Source organism: Lepidochelys olivacea (genome assembly GCF_965140295.1).
Source record: "Lepidochelys olivacea isolate rLepOli2 genome assembly, chromosome: 23".
Lineage (NCBI taxonomy): Eukaryota > Metazoa > Chordata > Testudines > Cheloniidae > Lepidochelys > Lepidochelys olivacea.
The window spans coordinates 1327650-1352021 of NC_140433.1; the positions used below are offsets into that span (position 1 = coordinate 1327650).

At 48.4% G+C, this 24372-nt stretch overlaps 1 protein-coding gene and 1 long non-coding RNA gene across 3 annotated transcripts in view; one reads left to right on the forward strand and one right to left on the reverse strand.

The window, feature by feature from the left end:
• The first annotated feature begins 682 nt into the window (after positions 1–682).
• Positions 683–24372, forward strand: part of SIPA1L3 (signal induced proliferation associated 1 like 3) — a 112016-nt gene continuing 88326 nt past the window's right edge. The window contains exon 1 of one of the 2 annotated variants that reach the window (XM_084612650.1): positions 683–809. The gene's annotated coding sequence lies outside the window, so the exon portion shown is untranslated. The remainder of the gene's footprint in view (positions 810–24372) is intronic. The other variant, XM_084612649.1, reaches the window with a different exon arrangement.
• On the reverse strand, positions 4463–22718 carry LOC311511790. Its single transcript, XR_014709342.1, has 3 exons — positions 22514–22718; positions 20943–21140; positions 4463–8468 (listed from the first exon to the last, which is right to left on the reverse strand). It is a non-coding gene; the product is annotated as an uncharacterized lncRNA (long non-coding RNA).

The window sequence follows — 24372 nt, forward strand, 5'->3', positions numbered from 1 at the left end:
AATTTCCACAATTTATTATTCGCCAAAGAAGTGTTGCCCGACTCTGCCTTGCCAGCAGCTGCAGCTCTGTCGCTTTCCCCGGAGCTGCTGACGAGGCAGCCAGGGTCCGGCTCACCCGGGAACCGGTTCCCAGCCGAGGCGCTTGGCCTGTGGACCCACAGCGATGGCTCGGTTGGGATTTGGTCACCTCAGGTCCCCCTGGAACTGGATCAGAATGGCCCGTTTCCTGCCTGCTTTGCACTGGAGTGTGACCGCAGGTGTGTGTTAACCCCTCCCCCGCTTGCCCCACGTACCCAGTGGGGGTTAACCCCCAGTGATTACCTGGAGCAAGTCGGGGAGGGGTTATCCCCCACTGGGTACGTGGGGCGAGCGGGGGAGGGGTTAACCCCCACTGGGTACGTGGGGCGAGCGGGGGAGGGGTTATCCCCCATTGTCTATATGGGGTGAATGGAGGGGTTAACCCCTCCCCCGCTCGCCCCATATACCCAATGGGGTTGCCCGCCCTGCGCTGTGTGGGGGGAGGCTCAATGGGGTGCGTGGCCCTTTAAGGCCGGAGAGGGGCGGGGCCAGCTCCCTCCGGACGGGCAGCTCCCTCTAGCGGTGGGAGGTGCTGGGGGGGCGGAGCCGGTCCCTCTCTTCAGCCCCGCCCACTCCCCGCCCGGCCCCGCCCACGCGGCGAGTGAGAGCACCTCCCCGCCGGCTGGGCCCCTCCCCCGCCGTGTCCTCGCGCCCGGCCGGCTCAGGTCCGGGGTGTCCGCGCGCCGCTGCCCCGCTCCCATTGGCCCCTGGCCGCGCGCCGCTGCTGACCGGTGAGTGCCCGCGCGCCGCGGCCGTTGGGCTTCCCCTCCGCGCGCGGCCGGCGTTTGAGCGGAGGGGGCGCTGCCCCCGGTGCGGGGTGGGGGGGCGGCCCCGTGTGTCCATCGCGGGGGGGGGGCGCTCACCGCCCCCCACCGGGCGCTGCTCCGAGCCGCTTCCTGAACCCCCCGCGGGCAGCTGCGGAGCGGCGCGGGGGCTGCTGGGAGCTGTAGTTTCCGGGCGCCCGGGCGGCCGTAGCGCAAGGCGGGGGTGGTCGGCCGCGCGGACTACAGCTCCCAGCAGCCCCCGCGCGGCCAGCGGCTGCCCCGCGGGAGGGGGTCGTTCGGGGGGCTCCGGCTGTCCCGTGCGAGAGGGGTAAGGTGGGGGGGCCTCCGGCTGCCCAGGGCTGTGGGGGGGCCATCAGGCCGGGGGGGTCATTGCACTCTGCTTGAGGAGCCTTTGGGGGGGCGGGATGGTGGGGCTCCTGCGCCCTGTGAGGGGGTTATTGCACTCTGCTTGAAGACCCTTTGGGGGGGCGGGATGGTGGGGGGTTCCTGCTCCCTGTGAGGGGGTCATTGCACTCTGCTTGAAGAGCCTTTGGGGGGGCGGGATGGTGGGGGGCTCCTGCGCCCCGTGAGGGGGTCATTGCACTCTGCTTGAAGAGCCTTGGGGGGGCTGGGGTGGTGGGGGGCTCCTGCTCCCTGTGAGGGGGTCATTGCACTCTGCTTGAGGAGCCTTTGGGGGGGCGGGATGGTGGGGGGTTCCTGCGCCCTGTGAGGGGGTCATTGCACTCTGCTTGAGGAGCCTTTGGGGGGGCGGGATGGTGGGGGGTTCCTGCGCCCTGTGAGGGGGTCATTGCACTCTGCTTGAGGAGCCTTTGGGGGGGCGGGATGGTGGGGGGTTCCTGCTCCCTGTGAGGGGGTCATTGCACTCTGCTTGAGGAGCCTTTGGGGGGGCGGGATGGTGGGGGGCTCCTGCGCCCCGTGAGGGGGTCATTGCACTCTGCTTGAGGAGCCTTTGGGGGGGAGCTGGGATGGTGGGGAGCTGCTGCGCCCTGTGAGGGGGTCATTGCACGCAGCTCACGTCCCTGGGCTGCAGACGGGGAGCTGAGCGCAGGGCAGCGCAGCTTTGCCCAAGTCACACTGACAGAGCCTGCAGCCAAGGCAGCCCCCTCCTCGCTGGGCCCTGCTGAGCTGGCGGGTTCACCCTTCGGGATTGCGGGGGCTGGGGCACGGGACCGTTTCAAAGGTCACAAGCCGGAGGTGGCAATGTTAATGTAGCTCGAGTAAAAAGGTGAGAGCGAGTAAAAAGGTGAGAGCGTCCAGTTTGTGACACAGCCCCCTCACCCCCCCAGCTGCAATGTTTGCCCAATTCATTAGTAGCCTCTGCAGGAGTCCTTGGACCTAACTCAGAATTGTGGCGACAATCGACTATTCAGCTAGTGGGGATGTTGCCTGTGAAAACAGTCATGTTTTTGGTGGTTTTTGCTTTTTAAACCCAGCCCTGATGCCAGAGGGGAAAGACTGGGGTGCACAGTGCTACGCCTTGCACTAAATGCAAATGGTCATTGCGCTCCTGTATTGTGTTACAGGCATGCAGAGTGGGGAGGCAGACACACAAATGGTTAGCTGTGGTATAGACTTCCCAAGACTTGGCTTTGCTTCCAGGCTATGGCAAGTTATTTGAATTAACGTCTCCCCTGAAATTAAAGTGTTTTCCTATTTCACATCAGTTTTGCCTGAGCCTTGCTGTATAAAATTAGTGCTGTGCAGAGCTCGGGTTAAAGCTTGAAAGAACTGGTGGTAGCTTAACCCTGTGATGTGAATAACACTGAATGGCTCAATAAGTCAGTGGGGTATAATATAAGTGGGCCAAAGCACCATGAATGTATTTCACATTAACAAGTGCTTTATTAAGGCCTGTCCGAATGAGGGTGCGTATTAGATGCTTACCTTCCAGATGACGTTAGAGTTTCATCTCCTGACTTTCTGTGGGTGGGGGGTGTATTTGGTCTTGCTAGACATTCTTTTAAAAACAGCTCTGCCTGTGCAACTGAAATAATTTTCCACGTGTGACAGGAATCAAAGGGCCAGTGTTGTAAGAGGAGCTGAATCAGCTAAATGGAAGCAGAACAGACAAAATGACATTAAATAGGAAGATGTTAAACTTGCTAGCTTTGCCTGGAGGTATTGGCTCCATTATGCTGTGTAAGTAACAGCTGCAATATGAATAAAAGCGGGGAGGGGGATCAGACAGCATAAGCCAGCAGCAGGATTTATGGTATTAGGGGCAGGGGGCTGTCAGATGCAGGCTTAATATCACCCTTTTGTTTTTACAGACATGTCCATGCCCTCCAGACTCTCACAAGGGGGAGTTAAGTGGCTCTCCCAGTGCTGTGATAGCATGGAGCTGGGGATTAAATGAGATCTGAAGGTAGCCTGCGGTTCCAAGGAACTGCACTGATAGAGTGCAGCCATGCAAGGCAGAGATTCTGAAAGACATTCATGTGTTTATGGAAACTATATAGATCAAAGAGTACTAGAGATGAAATTGCTGTCCAGTCTTTATAGACCTGAAGTAGGAAGCAGCATGCCCAGTAAGTGTCCTCATGATTGGGCCCCTACTTTGCAACTTCTTGCAGTAGAAATCAAATCTTGTACGTGTGTTGTCTGCTTAGTATGTCCAGATCTGAACTGGCTTTCATTGATGTCAATGGAAATATTCTCACTGCATCAAGATCAGATCCTCTCTGCCTAAGTAATACAAAGTTTCTCAGTTTCTGCAAACAGAATTTATAGCAGAATCCATCCCTCCCATTTGAACATCAGACAGTGCATTTCACTTCCTTTGTGGTGGAAACTTTCAGTCTTACCCATCCTGATACTCAAACACCTGTGTGGTTCTTCTAAAGCTTCCTGGAGTAGTAGTGAAGGTTTCAGAAGTGCAGATAATGCTAGAAGGGCAGCAATGTTGTTTTCCCAGAAAACGATTGTTCAGATCTATACATGAAAATAAAAGGGCTATAGAGGATAGCCAGGAACTGGAATTATATCTTGCATTTCTGAGTTGCAAAACGAGAGTAGTCTGTTCTCCAACTGATGGCTGGTGGATTTACATATACAATTCTCATTAACATTAATGGGAACAGCTGTACATCAATGTCTCATTTATTCATTTTATTAAGTGTCCTGTCAAATCAGATCATCCCCCAAATTACCTTTAAAAAAAATTGGCTTTCAGAAAAATCCAGAGACCAATGGAAGTGTAGTACATCATATTTTTAAAAATCCTCCCAACGCTTCCAGCAGTTGTTTTCAAACAAACATCCCTGCAGACCAAACACTGCAGCCCTGAGCGCTTCAAAGTGAAACCTACATCTTTGTTTTCTATTGTCCAAAGCAATCAGTAAATAGAACTTAATCTTTGTATTCTAGTAATCTGGAGCAGTGGGAGCAATTTAGGTAGGAAAGTGTGTCCCTTTCAATGAAATATGGCTGCCTCTAAGGATTTATTCTGGGGTAACATAAAACCACTTGATGAAAACCACAATAAGAAAAGGAGGACTTGTGGCACCTTAGAGACTAACCAATTTATTTGAGCATAAGCTTTCGTGAGCTACAGCTCACTTCATCGGATGCATTCCATGTAGTGAGCTGTAGCTCAGGAAAGCTTATGCTCAAATAAATTGGTTAGTCTCTAAGGTGCCACAAGTCCTCCTGTTCTTTTCGCGGATACAGACTAACACGGCTGCTACTCTGAAACTTGATGAAAACCGTTTCTGGAAATACATTCTCCTTGGATGCAGTCACCTTTGTTAGTGGAAGTGTATCTTTACACTGAACTTGGCTCTAGTGGAAAAGTGCCTGGCTCGCGAGTGAATCCTCTCTCTCCATAGAATAGGTACCATGTAGGCAGAGCCAGCGTGACATTCTGAACCGTGCTGCTCTCATGCTAGCATGCTTGTGCCTCATTCTGTCTGGAAGAGCCATCCTTTGGGATGAAAGGGCAAATCATATTGGTGTCTTAATGCCGTGCTGAGTCTGACAAACATTGCACGGCAGTTTTGGTGACATGGTCGCAAACCTGCTGGGAATTGGGTTAGGACCTCCCCCAACTCGTTTCGCACAGCCATCGGATGATGGATGACTTCTGGTTGTTAATTCTGCTTGGCTGGATCTGAATCAGTGACCTGGAGACTGTGGGAGTGGTGCTCAACAGCCTGTTTTGGTAATGAGCAAATTGCTTTAATATGACACTTTTTGGAAGAGGATATATGTGCTGCTTTAAATTCTAGAATCCTGCAGAACGTGAGCTTAATGCTGGAGTCTGAGTGTCCCCTTGCGAATCAGGCTGAGCCGAAATAATAACGGTGCATTTGTGCCATACTCCTAGCCGCGTTTTGGAGTAATCTGACCTGCGGCAGCTAATGTGCTGTGGCGCTGTTTGTTTAGTCCTGACAGCTTTCACACTTGTCTCCCAGTTTTGAACATTGGGCTGATACTTGTTTTCACACATGCCATTCAGCCCTCCTGCCTTATCCCCTTTTCTCTGCAGGGCTGTGTTTCAACAGGCTGCATCAGAAACCCCTCCAGAGGTGCACTGTTGAGGTGCCGACTTGTTTTCAATTCCATAACAACACTTGCCTCGTCCGCTGACCTGTTTGCGCAGGCACCAAAAGAACAGTGAGCCCGGCTGTTTACTAACTAACGCTGTTACAGATGGTGGGGGCTGAGAATGTGCGGAGGCAAGTAAAAAGGCTCCTATCTTGGTTACGGTTATACGAAAGGGGAAAAGAAAGCTGAGCCATCTGAATGAACTCTGCCTCTGTAGTACTGAAATGGTGATGGAGGTTGGTTGTCGCTCTGCCATCAGTTATACGCCTGCCTGTTGACGTTATCCTTAGTCTATACTTTCCACTAGTCTTAATTTTTCTGCTGCAGTAGTGCCTTGAGCAGAGTCCTGGTGTGCAAGGCACAGTGCACACACCCAGCCTGCTCTACAATAGCTATTTTAGTGAGGGGGTGGATTTCTTTATCAATGTAGTTACACTGGGACATCCCACAGTGTGGGTGCAGCTCTATCAGGATAAAGGTACCTTACACTGCTATCGCTTATTCCCCTTCCTGTCAGAGAATAAACTATTCTGGTATAAGCACTTTTGGATGGATAGAACTGCGTCCATAGGTGTAGTTTGACGTTTCCCTTGGGGAGGGGCTTAATACTATTTATAATAGGTATAGCTCTAATTTCTGGATTTACCAATTGTTAGTGGTACTTAAATTACAGTGTACTTGAAATTACAAATACTGTTTACGTTCATTATTTAATCACCTTAGTTTTTGTTTTAACTTAATTATTCGCCATGTTTACTAGCTACCATTTAAAAATCAACATTGGCATAAAAATAAACAGAACCAAGCACTTTCATGTAACTATGAATCACGCCTCCCTGGTTTGAGAGATACACAAACTTGTGATGCACACACCAAACCAATCCATCGCTAAAACCTGTCCTCTTTGCCCTGTGCCTAAGCATGCTCCACTCCCATTCAACCTTCTCTGGTCAGTCAATGCTCAACTCTGCCCAGCACTTGGGATGCACCTCAGAGCTTGTACTCACTTGCTACAGTGTTACCGGTGCTGATTAGAAAGTGGCCCCTATGTCTAGACAACTGTGTTTCTGGGGCAAGTCTCTTATTTTATATGCTAGTAAAACTGAAACGACCCCAAGCTGGAGCTCTGCTGTGAGGGTCAGGAGCTGCTCTTAGGCAGCCCATGTGGGGAAACTGATCTGGACACACAGCGCCTGGCATTGCTGCTCACCCCCCGAACGTTCCTCTGTAGGGAGGAAGCAGGGCCAAATAGAAGGGCGAAATCTGGCCCCTTCCCATGCGTCACCTCTGTGATGTATCCAGTTTGGGGGAGGGGGGGGACAATGCCCCCCATAGCTCCTGTCAGTGTAGGTAATCCACCTCTCTGACAGGTGGTCGCTGTGTTGGTGGGAGAAGCTCTCTCTCCTTGACCTAGTGCTGTCTACACAAGTGGTTATGTTGGTATAACTATGTCACTTGGGGTGGGTTTTTCACACCCTTCCCTTCTCTGTCCCTCAGGGTTTGGCTACACTACAAAGAAAAAAACCCTGAGGCAGCATGTCTCAGAGCCTGGCTCAAATGACCCGGGCTTGCAGGGCTTGTGCTGTGGGGCTAAAAATAGTAGCGTAGACATTCTTGCTCAGGCTGGATCCTGGGCTCAGGAAAGGCCCCCCACCCCTTGCTGGGTTCCAGAGCCCGGGCTCCAGCTTGGGTGGGAATGTCTACACTACATCTTTAGCCCTGTTGTGTGAGCCCGAGTCAGTTGACCTGGTTCTGAGATTTCCTGCTATAGGGTGTTTTTTGTTGGGTGTTTTTTTGCAGTGTAGATGTACCCTCAGTTTTCCTGCCTGTTACATGGGGAACAGGACCCACCTCGGCAGCAGCTGGGAGGCCAAACTCTTTCTGTATGCAATGCTTTGGCATCCTTGAATGGTTGATGCTGTTGCATGTTGGGTGGATGGGGTTACTTAACCATTCCCAAACTCTGTGATATTTCTAGAGCCCCTTTTAATGTTGTTACCCTAAAATTAACTGGCCCATATCTTTTCCTATTGCCATGGACTTATGTTTTGTTTTTATTTTTCTTTGAATTCAGAGTTTCCTCAAGTTTTGACCCAGCGGACGATGGCACTCCTGCACCTATAGGATATTCATTTAGTGAGCATTTTAGGAAACCCCTTTTGTGAGCTGGCTGATGCACTAAAATGCCCATCAACTGAGTCTACGTAGCTTCTTACCAAGTGTACGCTGCATTGAGAAATTCTTGCTTTTTGCTTGGGCTCTGAGCCTCAATTTTATTTCAGATTTTTTCTAATGACGGGGGGGGGGGTGTCAGTGATTTCCAAACCCTGTTAAAAAGTGGTTTCCCTGCTGTGGGAAATCTAGAATATTCTGCATTTCATTCTGACACAGAACACTTTTTTGGTAAAATTTTGGAGTTTCCCATGGAGATCACAGTTCTAGCCAGAATCTAGCCAGTTACTGTGCCACAGGGGAAACCCTGGATGTGTAGGTCTGTATGTAGCCAATTCCACGGAAGGAAGTGCAGTCCAAACGCTTTGGCCTTGGCCCCTTGGTAATGCAGAGGTAAAAGGCTCTCTTTGCTGACGTTCTCTAGTTTAGTTTCCAGGCCGTGCTCTTCCCACCAGTGTGACGTGTGATAGCCCAGCACACCTACCAGGAAAAGCCATTGTTGCCTGGTAAGCTCTTCTCTGGAATGTTCTGCCTGTTCAAACTTTCAGACACTGATCCCTGCCGAATAGTCACAAACTCAACAGGAACTGTTACTTGGGATTACCACCAGGGTTCTAATCCAGTCACTTTACACTGTTCCTTTGGAAATAGCTGCCTTTTGAAACCTGTTTTTGGGGTTCCCTCTGTGTTCTGTTGATCGGAATTGGTTACAGACTTACGGTATGTCGTCCATCCAGAGAGCCCACATGTTAACAAATGCCCTGTTGAGACTGGTGCTGCCAGGCGTTGCACTGCCTGGGTAGCAAAAACACTTCTCTCATGTACTTGGGAGCTTATCGCTTGCTGTTCCTTTGAGGTTTTTTCTGACTCTATCGTACGGGCTTCTTTCTAAAACATAAAAATGAAACCTTGCTAGTTCGCTTTGTGAAGAAGCTGCTGTTCAAACAAAGTCTGTTTTCCTTAATGTACCTATTGCACAATAAGAATGCGTTAGGATAATGGATCAGCTAGTCTTACCAGCCTCTAACACCACATACCTGCTATAACAACAGAAGTCTCAGTATATTTGTATAGTGGCTTAGTATACAGGAGGTGAAGTCTCAAATGTAATTGGTCCCTGCCCTGAAGAGCTTGTCTTCTGTAAGCACACCATGCTGACAGGCAGGGCATGGGGAGTCAGGAGACCTAGGTTCTAGTCCCAGCTCTGTTAAATGATCCATGGGGCGCCCTTGGGCATGTCCCTTAACCACTCTGAGTCTCAGCTCTCCATCTGTAAAATGAAGATAACAATTCTTCCTTTGACTTGTCTGTTTAGACTGTAAGATCTCTGAGGCAGGGACTGTCTCTTACCTTGTATACACATGATGCCTAGCATAATGGGGCCCCGATCCCATCTGGGGCCTGTAGGTGGTACTTTAATACAAATAATAAGATATTGGAACAGGCTCCCACTCACTTGTATGTGTGCCTATTCCATTCATCTACTGCTATCTTATGTGCCTGCACGCCTCTTTGAGACCAGATTGGCAATTCAGTCGGCACTGCCTTGTCACGTGGGAGAGCTCCTAAGAAATGAGGGGTATGAGGTAGCTGAAATAAACATAACCTTAAATCAACAAAACCTTGCACTCCATCCTTCACTAGCCCCATTGTGCACGTTGCAGCTCATGCTGTTTGCTGAGCCAGAGATTCTCCTTGCTTTCTTGAAACTCTGCGATACCTCTATGAAATATTTCTGCATGCACTCTACCTTCCATGGTGTTCAGTTTAATGTAGACTAATGCGGTTGGCTGACTGTCTTTTTTCCTATGTGTTGTGTGTGGGGGAGGGAGTGGACATCAGCCTCTCTCTCTCTCAATTGGTATTCTGTTAGTGGAAGTACACTCGGGAACGTAGGCATTAGCAGGCAGCCCATGGCTCAGAGTTCTCTGACAATTTAATAGGCAATATTTCTTATCCTGGAGATGGACAGATTTTAATTAAATGGCGAACTAGAGGAACAAGGTTATTTAATAGACGACATTTCCTCATCTGCTTCTGTCTTGTGCCATCATCAGTTGACTCCCATAAGAAAAAATATCTAAGGGAAGGTTTCCCCTGGCTTTAACAAGGCGAGGTCAGTGTGCCCCTCTCACACCTCCGAAACAGTGTGGCTGAGTTTTTCAAATGGGTCTAACTCCCACTGAACTTCATATTTCTAAAATATCTGCTCTAGCTCACCTTCAAGGTATGGGCAGGTTGCAAGAATCCGTGAGTGTAGGTCTCTGGTCTGGGTTATGCAGGAGCTCAGGCTAGGTGGTCATAATGGTCCCTTTTGGCTTTCAAAATCTATGCAACTCAGGCCAAAGCCTATTGAGCATCTAGATTAGTTGCTGCATTTCCTCCTCCAGGGCCAGGAGCTGCTGCTGTTCAAGGAATCTTAAAATTACAGTAATTGGATATTCCAGTTGATCTGCCTCCAGAATTGGACAAGTATGAATCTGCCCATAGTTACAAACCAGTTGATGTATGTTGTTTTTAATTTAGTTTGACACCCAACATGAATGCTGGGTTATCTCCAATTACACTGTCTCCATCAGATAAATAGATGGAGGTCTAGTTTTCTAATCCCAGGCTCAGTTTGAAGAAATATGAATGAATAGCCTCTGGGCTGTGTTGTGCCTCTCTGCGGAGTGGGTGCGATGTCCTTTCCCAGTGTTCTCCTGATTGGCCTGAATTATGGCTTTCTTCCTTATTGTAGCTCTGATGTTTGACCATCTGTTTGATGTATTTTCTTTTATAAGAAGAAAATTAATGGCATCCTGATTGCTCAGCAGTGGGGATTATTTGGCTTTAACCAACCCTAATTAATCTCAAAATCATGAACCTTTTAGTTTAATTACCTTGCTAATTCTCTGTTTGGAGGCTGCAGTGTTAGCTGTTGACTGTGGTTTTTATTCTGGGTTGGCTTTTACCTGCATCTGACTTTTGCCAGCTGGTGCACCGCCCCCCTCACCCCCTTTGTGTCTGTATGCAAAGCTCAGGTCAGACTTCAGGCAGCAGCATTCATACCCAGAAAAATTAAAGGCATATAAAAGAGCTTTGTCAGGCAGATTTCCTTCTTGGCGTGTCTGGTCTGCGTTGCCCCAGGTACTCCGGCTCTGGGTGAACCCAGGACATGGCTGAGCTGGTGAGGAAGTGAATGGGAGCTCTGCTGCAGACAAAACAGGGCTGGGATTCGGGCCACCTGAGTTCTTAGTCTCTTCACTCCCCTTTTAAAATGAGGCGAGAACCATGTCAGAGTCAGTTGTGTAGCTTCATTGAGAAGCACTTTGAGATTCAAGGAAGAAAAGTCTTTATGTTCCTATAAAGTCTTTACACTAGTGTTTAAGGCAGGAGTAAATCTGTGCCTTTTAAATCTGACAGGCACATCTTACTTCCTTGGATATAACAGTTTCAAAAGATTCTACAAGAAACTGCCCTTTGGTGCTTCATGGATATTCTAGTAATTTTTACTGGCAGCTGCAAATTTGCTCTGTTTTTATGGACTCTGAAATATAGTTATAAGCATCCACCCCATCTGCTGGGTGCCCATCCCATGGCTAAAATACCCCATAATACAAAAAGACCCTAAGGACTCTGGTCGCTGAGCTTCGGTACCAGCTAAGGAGCAGCTTCAAGCTGCGTCTGCATCAGGAACAGCGGTGCTGTCAACAGGGCACCTAGTGCTGGCACTGACCTCAATACCTACACCTTCGGCGCCTCTTACTCCAACAGGCTGTGACAGGGTGCGACTCACCACTCCAGTTCCTCCTGCTGGCTGTCACCGGGATTAGCTTTTCTTGCCAGTGCGCCCTCTTCTGGCAGTGCCTTGCCACCATCACTTCTGCTCTGGGAAGCATGTCACTCCCAGGACCTCTTCAGTGACACAGCCCTCCAGCCATGTTACGCTCTGGGTTTCCCGCTTCTGGGGGCTCTGCAATATCTGTCCGGCCACTTCTGCAGGGGTATGGGGGGACCCGGGCCACCCACTACTCTGGATCTCAGCTCAGGGACCCTGTAGATGGCCACCACTTGCTGCGTCCCCTCCGAGTCCTCTGTAGATCTCCCTGGGCCACTTCCCTGCAGCCCCAGCACCCTCTTTGCCCTTGCCTCAGGGCCTCAGCCTGCAGATCTCTGCAGCCCACCAGGAGCTGCCTTTAGCTCCCTGGGTCTCTGCCAGCAGCACTGCTCGGTCCAGGGAGTTTGCTGCCTTCAGTCTGCAAGACAGCCAGTCCTTCCTCCCTCCTCAAGCTCCAGAGAGTGACTGACTGAAGCTGCTCTGCAGCCCCTCTTATATGGGCCAGCCCGGCCCTGATTGGCTGCTCCTCACAGCCCCTCTCTGATTGGCTGCCTCCTGTGCAGCCTCCCAAGGGCTTTATTAACCCCTTAGAGCCCAATGTGGGGCAAGTGCCCCATCACACAGGCCATTCGTAGTAACGACCTTCTTGGTACCGAGTGCCTTCAAGGCGTTGGTGCTTCCTGAGAGGCTGCTATTAACACCTGCAGTGAGGATTCACCCTTTGATAGCAGCTGCTGGCTGGACACTGGTGCTGAATGGTTCTGAAGCACAGGTAAGGGAGCTCCCTATAACACATCCAGCAACCCCTACAGAAACTCAAAGATAAAGTCTTCCACTCCACTTCTGAGGGTAGTAGGAGAGCTGCTCCTGGATGCTGTCCAGGATCCCATTCTGCTTATGGCTCCATCTCATCTGAGAGGGATTCTAGGTCCTTTTACTCTTGCAGGCAAAGGGTGTTGGAGGGAGACAATCCCTTTGGTACCCCACAGTGGCACCCTGCTCCTATCTCCTAAAGCTCTCAACCCTGGGCAGATTGGATCTTGTAGGGGTTATACCTGACAGAGACCCTTCTCCATGGCTCCTTCAAGAGTAACTCCAGTAAGATCCTGTAGGGTGCAGCACCATCATCAGCCCCAAAGACCTTGCGCCAAGTCTGAGCAACTGCCACCATCAGCTGGCAGAACTCATTCCAGCTGCTCTCTCTCCTTCATGGCCCAGTGAAGTCATGGCTCCCTTCTGACAAAAAGAAAACTCTTCAAGACTTGACTCGAAGGCTGGCAGATGCTCTGGAAATCCTTTTTGAAATCCCATAAGCTTCTGGATATTCTCCACTCCTTGATGCCAGAGAGGTTGGCAATGCCAATCAACTAGGGTTTGCTGGCCAAGCACAACACCTGTGGCTGATGCCAGCATCAGCTCCTTGTACATTCAGGAAAGCTGACAAATGGTATCCGGTACCTTCATCTAGTTTTGAATGTTTTTACACACGTCCAGTGCTTGGTTCGCTGGTTGCAACAGCTACACAAGTAGGATCTAGACAACGGGGAGCCAAGACAGTGCCTACAGAGAGAGAACTTAAATGTCTGGACTTGTTCTGGAGAAAGGATTACTCCTGCCAGACTCCAGCTCAGAATTGCCAGCTACCAGGCATTATTGTCTAGGTATGACTACCTTCACTGGCATAAGGTGAGCGAGTTTGCGAACAAGCGCCATCAGGAATCTAGAGATGAGCATAAATGCCTAGGAGCAGCTAGTGGCACGAACCTCCCTCCAGGCAGCGACTGATGCCTCCGATATCGCTGCAAGATCTGTGGCAAATTCTGTTGTAATGAGAGAGGTCACCGTGTCTACAATCTTTGGGAATCCCCAGGGAGGTGCAGAACACAACTGGTGGTACTGAGCTGTTCAGCAATAAAACAGAGGAGGGGGTGTTCCTTGAAGGACTCCTGGGCCTCTGTGTTCTCTAGGTATTTAGACTCCACAGCCTAGAAGAAGACTGGGTAGATAGCAGACACGTTGTAGGCAGGTTCCTCAACAGCTTTTGGAATTTCATAGAAACAGCAGTTTCATAAACGAAGCCCCTCAGCTTCTTCCTCGCCAGTTGGACAGTGTGGTTGAGGACCACATGACTCACTTCTGAATCCACCCTTTTTCTACCTCATTTGGAGACCGGTTATTTTATTGTCTGGGCCACTGGGTGCGGGAAATAATTGAGGTGGGACATTGGCTCCAGTTCCAGAGTCCCCCAGCCCTCTTCCCTGTCCTCCTGCAAGTCCCCTCTCATGAGAGCCTATCGCAACAGGAAGTGGACTCACTTCTGTCTCTTGGGGTGACAGAAGAGTTTCTGCCTCCATTCAGGGGTAAGGGTTTTTCGTCTCATTTTCTAATTCTTCAGAAAGAAAGGAGAGCGATGCCCAGTTCTTCCTTCATTTGTCTGAGAGCCAGGGCTTCCCCCGCTTCTGGAGCAGCAGTTCTGCTGCTTTCTGTGTTTTGTTTCAGTGGCAAGTATGTCATGGAAGGCCCCACCATACGTTGTCTTCCATAGGACAAAGTTACCGTACAGGCCTATCCGACATTTTTACCTAATGGGATCTTTGACTTCCCTCTAAAAGAGATGGAACATTTACCAGTGTTCTTCTGTAAACCACACACCAGTCAAGGGGAGTCAGGCTTCAGACCTTAGATGCACTCAGGACGCTCTCCTTTTACCTTGGTAGAATCAAACGATTCAAAGTTGTTTATTACTTTGCGGATAGGGTAAGGGGTCAAGCTTTTCATTCCCAAGGCTTTCCAAATGGACCTCTGACTGACTGCACTAAACTTATCAGCTAGCTTGTCTAGACTGCTAGGCAGGCTCTCGGCTCATGCAACTAGAGCCCCAGCACCATCCGTGTGGCCATCTCTGAAGTTTGTAGGTCAGCTACCTGGGGATTGGTACACACACTTACAAAATACTCTTCCCTCTAGAGACCTCTAGGTCTGATGACTGCCTTCTGATCACTGTCTGATTTACCTGTGTGCCCACCTCATACCTGTCAGGTTACAGTTTGAGTCACTAAGAGTGGACCCACCTTCCTTCCCTGCTACTGTGGCCTCTGATAACACCTGGATTTTGTGTTGATGAAGGAACTGAGGGGTGATTGGGCCTGCTTCACCCTTTGTACTCAGGGAGCAGGGGTACGAGGGTGGCATAGGCGCAGCCCCAGTGGACAAAAGGTTCTGGTCATGAGCACCTGGGTTCACATGGAGCGAGAGTGGAATATGAATAGAAACCCCGCTTGAAGAGCCATGCTTATGCAAAGGTTGGTAACCGTTCTTTAGGGCTAAATCCAGCACCTTTCATTCCACTTGGAAGCTTATTGGAAGCTGATGCATATCACAAAGCACTTGTCTAACGTGGTCCGGATGTGCAACTCTTTGCAGCATTCTGCTTCAGGTATGGTGCGTACATGGCACCATGGAGAACGTTACAGCAGTCCGATCTCTTGGTCTGAATCAGAATGGCCATCAGCACTGAGTGAGTTTCTCTCAGCCCCCAAAATAACCTTCTCTTACATGCACAGGCCACCCACTGACATCAGCCTCATTGTGATGCAGTGGGTCCCTTTTAGTGCATACCTGCCAGAAACAAGAATTCCATGTGTCAAACGTGAGGTGCTTCCTCTTCAGTATGATGAGCACAGCAATATGAACGTACAGCTGCTGTGCCCCACGAGATGATGATTAACCCAAACAGCTACTGTTTCGTTTTTTCTGGATTCCCCTTGACTGCAGTCACCTCATGCTTATTTACAGCAATTGGGAGGCTTCCTCGCTTTTCCAAGTAATGGCGAATTAGAGGCAAGATATATATTATTTTTAAATGCTCAGTCTTTATGCCAAAGCTGCGTAAAGGAGCCACTGAGCTAGCAAACGTTGCAGGAGGAAACGCAGAGTGAGGCAGAAAATCAAACTGTGTAATAGGCTGTCTTGTCATGGGCTTCCGTCTCCTGAAAATGCAGATAATTTTCAATCTGTAATTAGTCTCATGAGCCAGCCAGTTAGAGGCACCCTCATTCAAGAAAATATCCATGGCGCTTTTGCAAATGCTTTAGACTGGACTCTAAGTTTCAGCAAGTGTTTGGTAGCAAATGGTGTAGCTCTTTAACTCTTGATCCCGCAATGTACTCTGCCTTTGCGTTAATGGACATCACTGTGGGATGAGGTCCTTACTCAGCAGCTGTCTCTAGCAACCCAACCGACATCTCATCATTCCCCTGGGTAATACGGGGTGTGTGGGTGGGGTGAAAAGCATATGGCGCACTTTAAAGGTGATGCCAATTAGCTAGGTAGTATGTGCTTTAATCACGTTATGTCCTGTGGTGCAGGGGAGGGCAGCGGACAGGTAACTGGTGAATTGCTTCCCGTGGCAGCATGGTTCAGCGATTAAAGCATTGGACTGGAGTCAGGGCACCTCGGTTCTGTTTCTGGCTCTGCCACTGATGTGTGAACGGTGTTTGTCTTCCCATTGCATGACCCCTCTTCCTTTCTAAAGCCTCTGGTGAAACCTTTCTTTCTCACTGAGACTTTTGGGGCTTCGCTAAGGAAATCTGCCATTCGCATGCAGCAAACATCGTATTCTGTTATAGCATCCACTTAACATTGGCTGGCCTTCGTTGTTCATTGCATGTTCTTATTCGTGCCTAAATTAAAACAGGTGTTGCCATTGGCCTTTTCCTTTCTCAGTTGCTCTCGTGACAAACTAAGCTTGAATCATGTGTCAGGGCATTAGATTTGTAAACTGGTCTCCAGAGAGGCTCTGTGTGTGTGTGTGTGTGTATATGAGAGAGAGAGAGAATACGTTGCATAGGTTTGTTTTTTGTGTAATGATATGTAATGGGTTTGAAGTAACCTTTATGCAGGGCATGAACGGTAGCCCACAAATGGGGGAAGCCATGGATGAATTGGGGATTGCTTCCACTTTTGGAGCGGGATGAAATGTGGTGTTCTGGATTGGTTTTCTGATTCTGTCTTTGGGAGGAGAGGACCAAGGAATTGACAAGGTTTAGGACGGACCATTTGACTCAGCCCATCTTGTAGCACAGCAGCATTTGATACTTTGCGGCTCCATTTGCACAGTTCTCCTGCTAGGCAACCTGTAGGCTGGCAGGACTCTTCAGACTCTTCAGTAGTGAACTGTCAATCCTAAGAGCTGTCCAGAGCTAGCAGGCTGTGACTCAGAGGAGTCTAAGAAGGCTTATTTTATCTCCATAGAAATAGCCAGCCACTGCATTGTCACATTGATGGCAGAAGTGTCTTTCTGGTCAGCAACGGGACTAGACTGTTGGAAAGCTTGGCTGCCACTTAAGGAGCGTTGGATAAATGACCAGGGAGGAGTATAAAAATATTGCTCAGGCATGCAGGAGTGAATCAAGAAGGCCAAATCACACCAGGAGTTGCAGCTAGCAAGGGATGTTAAGAGTAACAAGAAGGGTTTCTACAGGTTTGTTAGCAACAAGAAGAAGGTCAGGGAAAGTGTGGGACCCTTATTGAATGGGGGAGGCAACCTAGTGACAGAGGATGTGGAAAAAGCTAATGTACTCAATGCTTTTTTCACCTCTGTCTTCACAAACAAGGTCAGCTCCCAGACTACTGCACTGGGCAGCAAAGTATGGGGAGGAGGTGACCAGCCCTCTGTGGAGAAAGAAGTGGTTCGGGACTATTTAGAAAAGCTGGACAAGCACTAGTCCATGGGGCTGGATGCACTGCATCCCAGGGTGCAAAAGGAGTTGGCCATTATCTTTGAAAATTCATGGCTGTCAGGGGAGGTCCTGGATGACTGGAAAAAGGCTAATGTAGTGCCCATCTTTAAAAAAGGGAAGAAGGAGGATCCTGGGAACTACAGGCCAGTCAGCCTCACCTCAGTCCCTGGAAAAATCATGGAGCAGGCCCTCAAGGAATCAATTTTGAAGCACTTTGAGGAGAGGAAAGTGATCAGGAACAGTCAGCATTGATTCACCAAGGGCAAGTCATGCCTGACTAACCTAATTGCCTTCTATGACGAGATAACTGGCTCTGTGGATGAGGGGAAAGCAGTGGACATGTTATTCCTTGACTTTAGCAAAGCTTTTGATATGGTTTCCCACAGTATTCTTGCCAGCAAGTTAAAGAAGTATGGGCTGGATGAATGGACTATAAGGTGGATAGAAAGCTGGCTAGATCATCAGGCTTAATGGGTAGTGATCAATGGCTCCACGTCTAGTTGGCAGCCGGTATCAAGCAGAGTGCCCCAAGGATTGGTCCTGGGGCTGGTTTTGTTCAATATCTTCATAAATGATTTGAGGATGGTGTGGATTGCACCCTCAGCAAGTTTGCAGATGACACTAAACTGGGTGGAGTGGTAGATACACTGGAGGGTAGGGATAGGATATGGAGGGACCTAGACAAATTAGAGGATTGGGCCAAAAGAAATCTGATGAGGTTCAACAAGGACAAGTGCAGAGTTCTGCACTTAGGAAGGGAGAATCCCGTGCACCGCTACAGACTAGAGATCGAGTGGCTCGGCAGCAGTTCTGCAGAAAAGGACCTAGGGGTTACGATGGACAAGAAGCTGAATATGAGTCAGCAGTGTTCCCTTGTTGCCAAGAAGGCTAACGGCATTTTGGGCTGTATAAGTAGGAGTATTGCCAGCAGATTGAGGGACGTGACCATTCCCCTCTGTTCGACATTGGTGAGGCCTCATCTGGAGTACTGTGTCCAGTTTTTGGGCCCCACGCTACAAGGAGGAGGTGGAAAAATTGAAAAGAGTACAGCGCAGGGCAACAAAAATGATTAGGGGGCTGGAGCACATGACTTATGAGGAGAGGCTGAGGGAACTGGGATTATTTAGTCTGCAGAAGAGAAGAATGAGGCGGGATTTGATAGCTGCTTTCAACTACATGAAGGGGGGTTCCAAAGAGGATGGATCTAGACTGTTCTCAGTGGTGGCAGATGACAGAACAAGGAGTAATGGTCTCAAGTTGCAGTGGGGGAGGTTTAGGTTGGATAGTAGGAAGAACTTTTTCACTTGGAGGGTGGTGAAGCACTGCAGTGCGTTACCTAGGGAGGTGGTGGAATCGCTTTCCTTAGAGGTTTTTAAGGTCAGGCTTGACAAAGCCCTGGCTGGGATGATTTAATTGGGGATTGGACTAGATGACCTCCTGAGGTCCCTTCCAACCCTGATGTTCTATGATTCAATGACTTCTGGCAACAGCTGATAGAATATCACAAAACTGTCTTGAATGAAAATGCGGTTCCTGAAAACCATGGAGAAATTATTTGTATTCCGGTAGCACCGAGACACCCCGATGGGAGATTGGGGCCATGTTGTGCTGAGGGCTGCACAGACGCAGACTAAGAGATGGTCCTGGCCCCAGGAGCCTGCAATCTAAATAGCAGAACAGACCTGACGGTGGGGGAAAAGTAAGGATCATTACCCCCATTTTACAGAAGGGAGACTGAGGCCTAGAGAGAGGCAGTTACTTTCCCAGGGTGACACAGTCTGTGATGGAGCTGGGAATTGAACCCCACGTCTCCTAATATTACTGAAGTGAAGATCCCCTCCTCCTCTTTGATTTATTGATTTATTTTTAGGGTTATGGGACATATTAACTAGTGCTTTAGGATCCTATGTGGTGTGGGCCTGAAAATCTGTTTGCTTAAGAAAATCTGCCATGATGTAGCTAGCTATCCATATCTGTCTGAGAGTCAAAGCAGAGCTAAGTGTCTCTGACCTTGTGGCCGCAAATGAAGTGGCTGTGCTCACAAACACAATTACGTTCTTTCCTCTAAACTCGATCAAGTCCTGAGAGCAGTGAGCTAGATAAGTATTGCTCTTTATTATGCCAGAACCTAGCTCTCTCGAGTTTTCTGAAATAGAAGCTGCAATCAAATTAGATGTAAAATTATCAGCATTAGAGTCTCTATGGGTGGATCTGCTGACCCTGTGACCGTTTCATGGCATCTCTTTCCTTCTCTGGAGACAGTGTTCCAAGAGAAGCATGTTGTAGATTTGCAGTGTGGAGTGACAGAATGAGGAACTGCACTTTGCAGGCTTTCCTTTCCCAGTCCGACAAAAACTGCTTCCTTCCTTCAAATCAGAAAGCTGCTACCTTGAGTTGGGAGGAGGCTGGCACTAGGGATGTTAAAATGTTAACTGGTTAACCAGTAAGCATTAGTCTTACTGATTAGCCTGCCTTAATCGTTAACCCCCTGGCCCAGCCCCATCCCAAGCCATGCTGGCTGGCGGGATCAGCCCCAGCTGCTTAATCGGTTGACCATTTAAACAAAATATTTTTTAATCTTTGAAATGGTATTTACATCCCTAGCTGGCACATCAGTATCATAAATAACCTTTACACTCAGGAAAGATAAGACTTTAGACTATGAACGCCTCTTCTCCTGGCCTCCCCACCCTGATTGCATCAAGGATATTATTTGCAGCAACAACTTGGAATGCAGAAACTCTTTTTCCTCCTCTGAAATGCAGTAAAAGTGCCTGTTCTGAGTTGTTCTTTAGCACAGGGGCATAGGAACTCCCTTCCTCCCTGTATAAACTGCACATGAAGGTGCTTTCTGAGGAAAGACAATAGTGAGAAATAAATGAACCAAGGGCTTGTGGGATAAACGTGAAATGTGCTTGCTCTCATCTTGGGCTTGTGAGGATGTATAAAGAGCCTATTCATCCCTGTATCCAGAGCAGAGGTTAAGCACTTCCGTTCAATATGCCGTTATGAACACTAAGTCTTTAATAGGAGAGGAGTGGTACAGACATTCCTACGCTGCAAGTTAACTTAGCCTTTAAACTAAAATTAAAGTAAGAGCTCTTGTGACAAGGGCCAGGGAGAGACGCAAAGGGCAATTGGTCAAACTGTTTTGAAACATCCACCCTTGATGTAGGAAATTGCATAATGTTATCAGGCCAGGGGCTAGTCCTTTAGAGTAGCTGGGAATAGTTTTGTTGTGCTAAGATTGTGTGAGGTGCTCTCACCACTGCCTTGACACATGGCTTTATCACAGGTTTAAAATATTTCTCTGGGCACAGGCTGACGATTATGAAGCCTCAATATGGGAGCAAACTTCTTAAAGACTTAAGAAACAAAATGGTTTCTTATGCCAATGTTGTGGTTAAAAAAAAAAAAGATAAGTCCTACTAGCTGAAAAATAAAGGGCAAAACAGTTGACAAATTTAAGCGATTATTCTGTAATCTGATTTCTGCTGGATGACTGAGGTTTATCTATCATAGATTTCCAAAGTGGGCATGGGGGCTGCTTTTCATAAAGACAGGTGCTGTACATATCAGTTTTTACTTTAAAAACTGTCCCAGTGCTTACTCCAAAGGAGGTACATTTTCAGCGAGAATTTCCTAGATGATCTGATTTGTCTTTTGTGTAGTTAGAAACATATGTGTATACCTGCACACATGGATTTGACATTCTCATGCACCAGGGGTTGGTTGCTGTTATCAAAGTGTGTTTGGCATGTCTTTAAGGCGGAACTGTGCCCCTGAAATGTTGCCACTCACCCATCTCGCAAATGCTGGTCAGGTTTGACATGGAGCACTTATTTGGGAAGTCTGCTGCTGTGTGTCAGTATGGTGACCTTGCAGTAAATGGGCATGAGATCCTCAGGGGACACAGATGAAACTTGTCACTTTCATGTTGCCCACTCACATTGCAATTTGTCCTGGATTCCAGTTGTGCAAATCAATTCCAGAGATGTTCTGTGGATGAAAAAGGAGGGTATTTCTTTGTAATATATTATGAGCTGTTACTAAGAACACCTGAGATTGCTGAAAGGTTTTAGAATTTAAACAATCTAGTTTTCTTTTCCCCATTCATACTCTCTTTATGTCTTGCACTTCACCTGCCTTGGGCAGTGAAAACCAGGTCACAGCATTCAGGTTCTCATGACCCAGCAATGTCCGGGTTGCAAAGGCTACAAAGGATATGTTTCAATTAAAACAAACTGCTTTAACTGGAATTACAACATAATGAAGCACAAAGTGTCAGATTCTTTGTCATCCTGCACCTGTGCAAATTGAGTGTGAAACAAGACCAAATCAAAATGCCAGTGTTTGTATCCATTTTGCACAAGTGAAAATGAGGGCGCAAGGCGTAGGGCGATGGAGAATCAGAGGCAACCCTTAAAAAAACAAATCCAAAAAACCCCCACAAGCTAAAAAACCTCCTCTTTTTAACCAAACTGAATACTTGTATTTGTTTAGCCCCAACCTACCTGGATTGAGGAGACACTGGTTCAGTCATGTGTATCTTTCTCCTGTCTCCAATACTCACACATTCACTTTCTCTTGCTGCCACAGTCCAAACCTGCTGCTCTTCTGGAAAGCATTGGCATGGCTCGCAGTACAGATGCCCTCTCATCACAGCTGCATGATAGACTAGTTTGATGTGTACCCTGATGCCATGACAATCCCTGACCTCTGGCCAACTGCTCCTTTGGCAGGCAGGGGCAGAGACGCATGCACATTCTCTGTTGACTGAGAGAAGAGTGTTTCATGGCACGCTACCATGTCAACAAAATCTCCTGGACTGTGCATTTTTCTTTTAACTTTCCCGCCACTGCCTAAGTGCCGGTGGGAGCACTGGCAAAGAGCAGGCCACTGGTGCTGTAGCCGCTGTGCTGGCTGGGTCTGCCCAGAACAGGTCTGGATGACATGGCTTACAACACGAGTAGCTACCAGTGTCCTGTCTACACTAAGAATAATGAGGAATGCTTGTGCAGAAGTGACCTTGTAGTGCCCTAGCTGGTGGGCTCTGACATCCCTTAGAGCTGCGGGGTCACACACTGCCTTGCCCATCATCCCATCTCGGTAGAAGAAATGAAGGTCCCAGCTAGATGGGCTGGGGGCCCATTGTGGAAAAGGTTGAGAGCCATTTTATTGAAGCATTGTGAAGTGGAAGGTTGTGAACGTACTCCATTCCACCCCTCCTCCACCTGTAGCCAAATGTGAGTTACAAACCCTTGATTTCAGTCTCCAGCCGAGGAGTGCATCTGCAGAGTTTGATCTTGGATCTGCTTCTGAAAATGGTGTAACCATGTCGGTGCATGGATTCATGAAATGCAACAACTTACCCTGGGCCTCGGGTAAAAGCTGACTGAAGTGTAGCTTCCGCTGCAGTACCTGTGGGCTTGTTGGCTGTATTGGTGCGCTTGCCTCAATCTCTACAATTTTTATATTTTTTGGCCTAATTGTACTGATCTAGCACAGAATTCTCTCCTCTAAGGTCTTTAGTGCCAGGCAATGTACTTAAACCTCCGAGTGAGCGAAGAGCACAGAGAGTGGGGGGAATGCTTATTAATTAACTAGCTCTTCACTTACGTTGATGCTTTGCATAAATGCTCTTTGGAAAACAGGAAGGACAAAAAGGTCAGGTGTGTTTGCAAGGTTGGCGCATGATTGTTTGCTAGTGGCAGTGCAAACCTGCCAAGAGACCTTTGCCCTCTGTCTTGGGGAAAACACAGCTGGGCCTGATTCTCTCTTGTCCTGTGCTTTGTATGAGTCATTTTCCCCATTACAAAGCCCTACCTTCTGATTTGCGAGTGTGTTATGCCTGCTTTGCCACTGGTGTGAAAGCACAGTAGATTTTTTGGTGCGTTCAAGGTCACACTCATGCTGTAAATATATTTTAGAGATTGGTTCATTGGACCTGACTAAAAGGAGGGAAATGGCCGTTTGATTTAGAATAAGGGGTGTGTGTGAATTCACTAAGTTGGCACTAGTGACTGTCCTTTGGCTGCCATCACGACTTACAAGTTTATTGCAACCTAGCCTCTAAGTGCCATAGAATTCCGGGTGCCCTGACTAAGAGGAAGGATGGCCCAGTGGTTAGAGCACTAGCCTGGGACTTGAGACATGGGTTCGAATCCCCTGCTCCGCCACAGACTCCCCTTGTGACAGTGGGCAGCTCACTTAGCCTCTCTGTGTCTTGGTCCCCCATCTGTACAATGGGGATACTGCCTGACGTGAGTATGAGGATAAGTATATTACAGTCTATGCGGCACTCAGTTATTACGGTACTGGGGCCATAGACGGACTCAGACGAACAGACTAGGAATATCTTGCAGATGTTCCTAGGTAGAGAACTTCAAAGCAGAGCTGAAGGTGCAGGAGAGACCTGCTCAGCTTTCCTGTAAACATAACACACACGTTTTATAAGGCTTTTTGCAATAATGTATTCAGAATTTGGGTCTTAGTGAAATTAGAAACCCTTCCCCTTGCAGAACAGCTGTTCTCCTTTGCTGAGTTTCTGCTATGGAATAATTTCATCCTACAAGAAGCAATTATCGCAGCCTGGGCCTTGTCTGTAAAACCAACTGTGTTCTTTCCATACGTGGTGATATCTGAGGGCTTGTCTTTGCAAGTATGCTAAGCAGAGGCACCTCTTTCTATTCCTTGGGAATGAAACAGGACAGTTGTAGTTTGTGTGCAGCTGTCTGCCTTGTGGAACTTTTGGAGAAGTTACCCAGAAGCCATTTGTTGCCCCAGTAAAGTGATGTCCCATCAGAACTAGACATCTTGGGCTCCAGAAGGCTCTGGCACAGCGTTCAGATTGTTTGGTCGTTCACAAACAATAGATTTGAGGGGCACAGGTCAGATCCTCACCTGGTACACATGGGCACACCTTAAGTCAATGAAGCAGGGCCCATTTCCCTCACCTAAGGATCTGGCCCTCGATGGGATGTTGTGGGTACTGAGAATCTCCATGTGTAACCTGTCATTTTAAAAAATGAAATCTCTCCTCTTCCCAAGCCAAGGCTGCAGCAGTATCTAAAACGCCAGCAACCTCTTCTCCCGCTCCCACAAGGGGTAGGTCTTGGTTGCCGTTGCAGATTGAACCCTCCCTCCTGCCTCTCGTGGCAAAATTGATCCCACTTTGCTGTCTGCTGAAACTCTTGGGAATTTCAACTGCCTGGTTGCTCAGAAGGGAAGA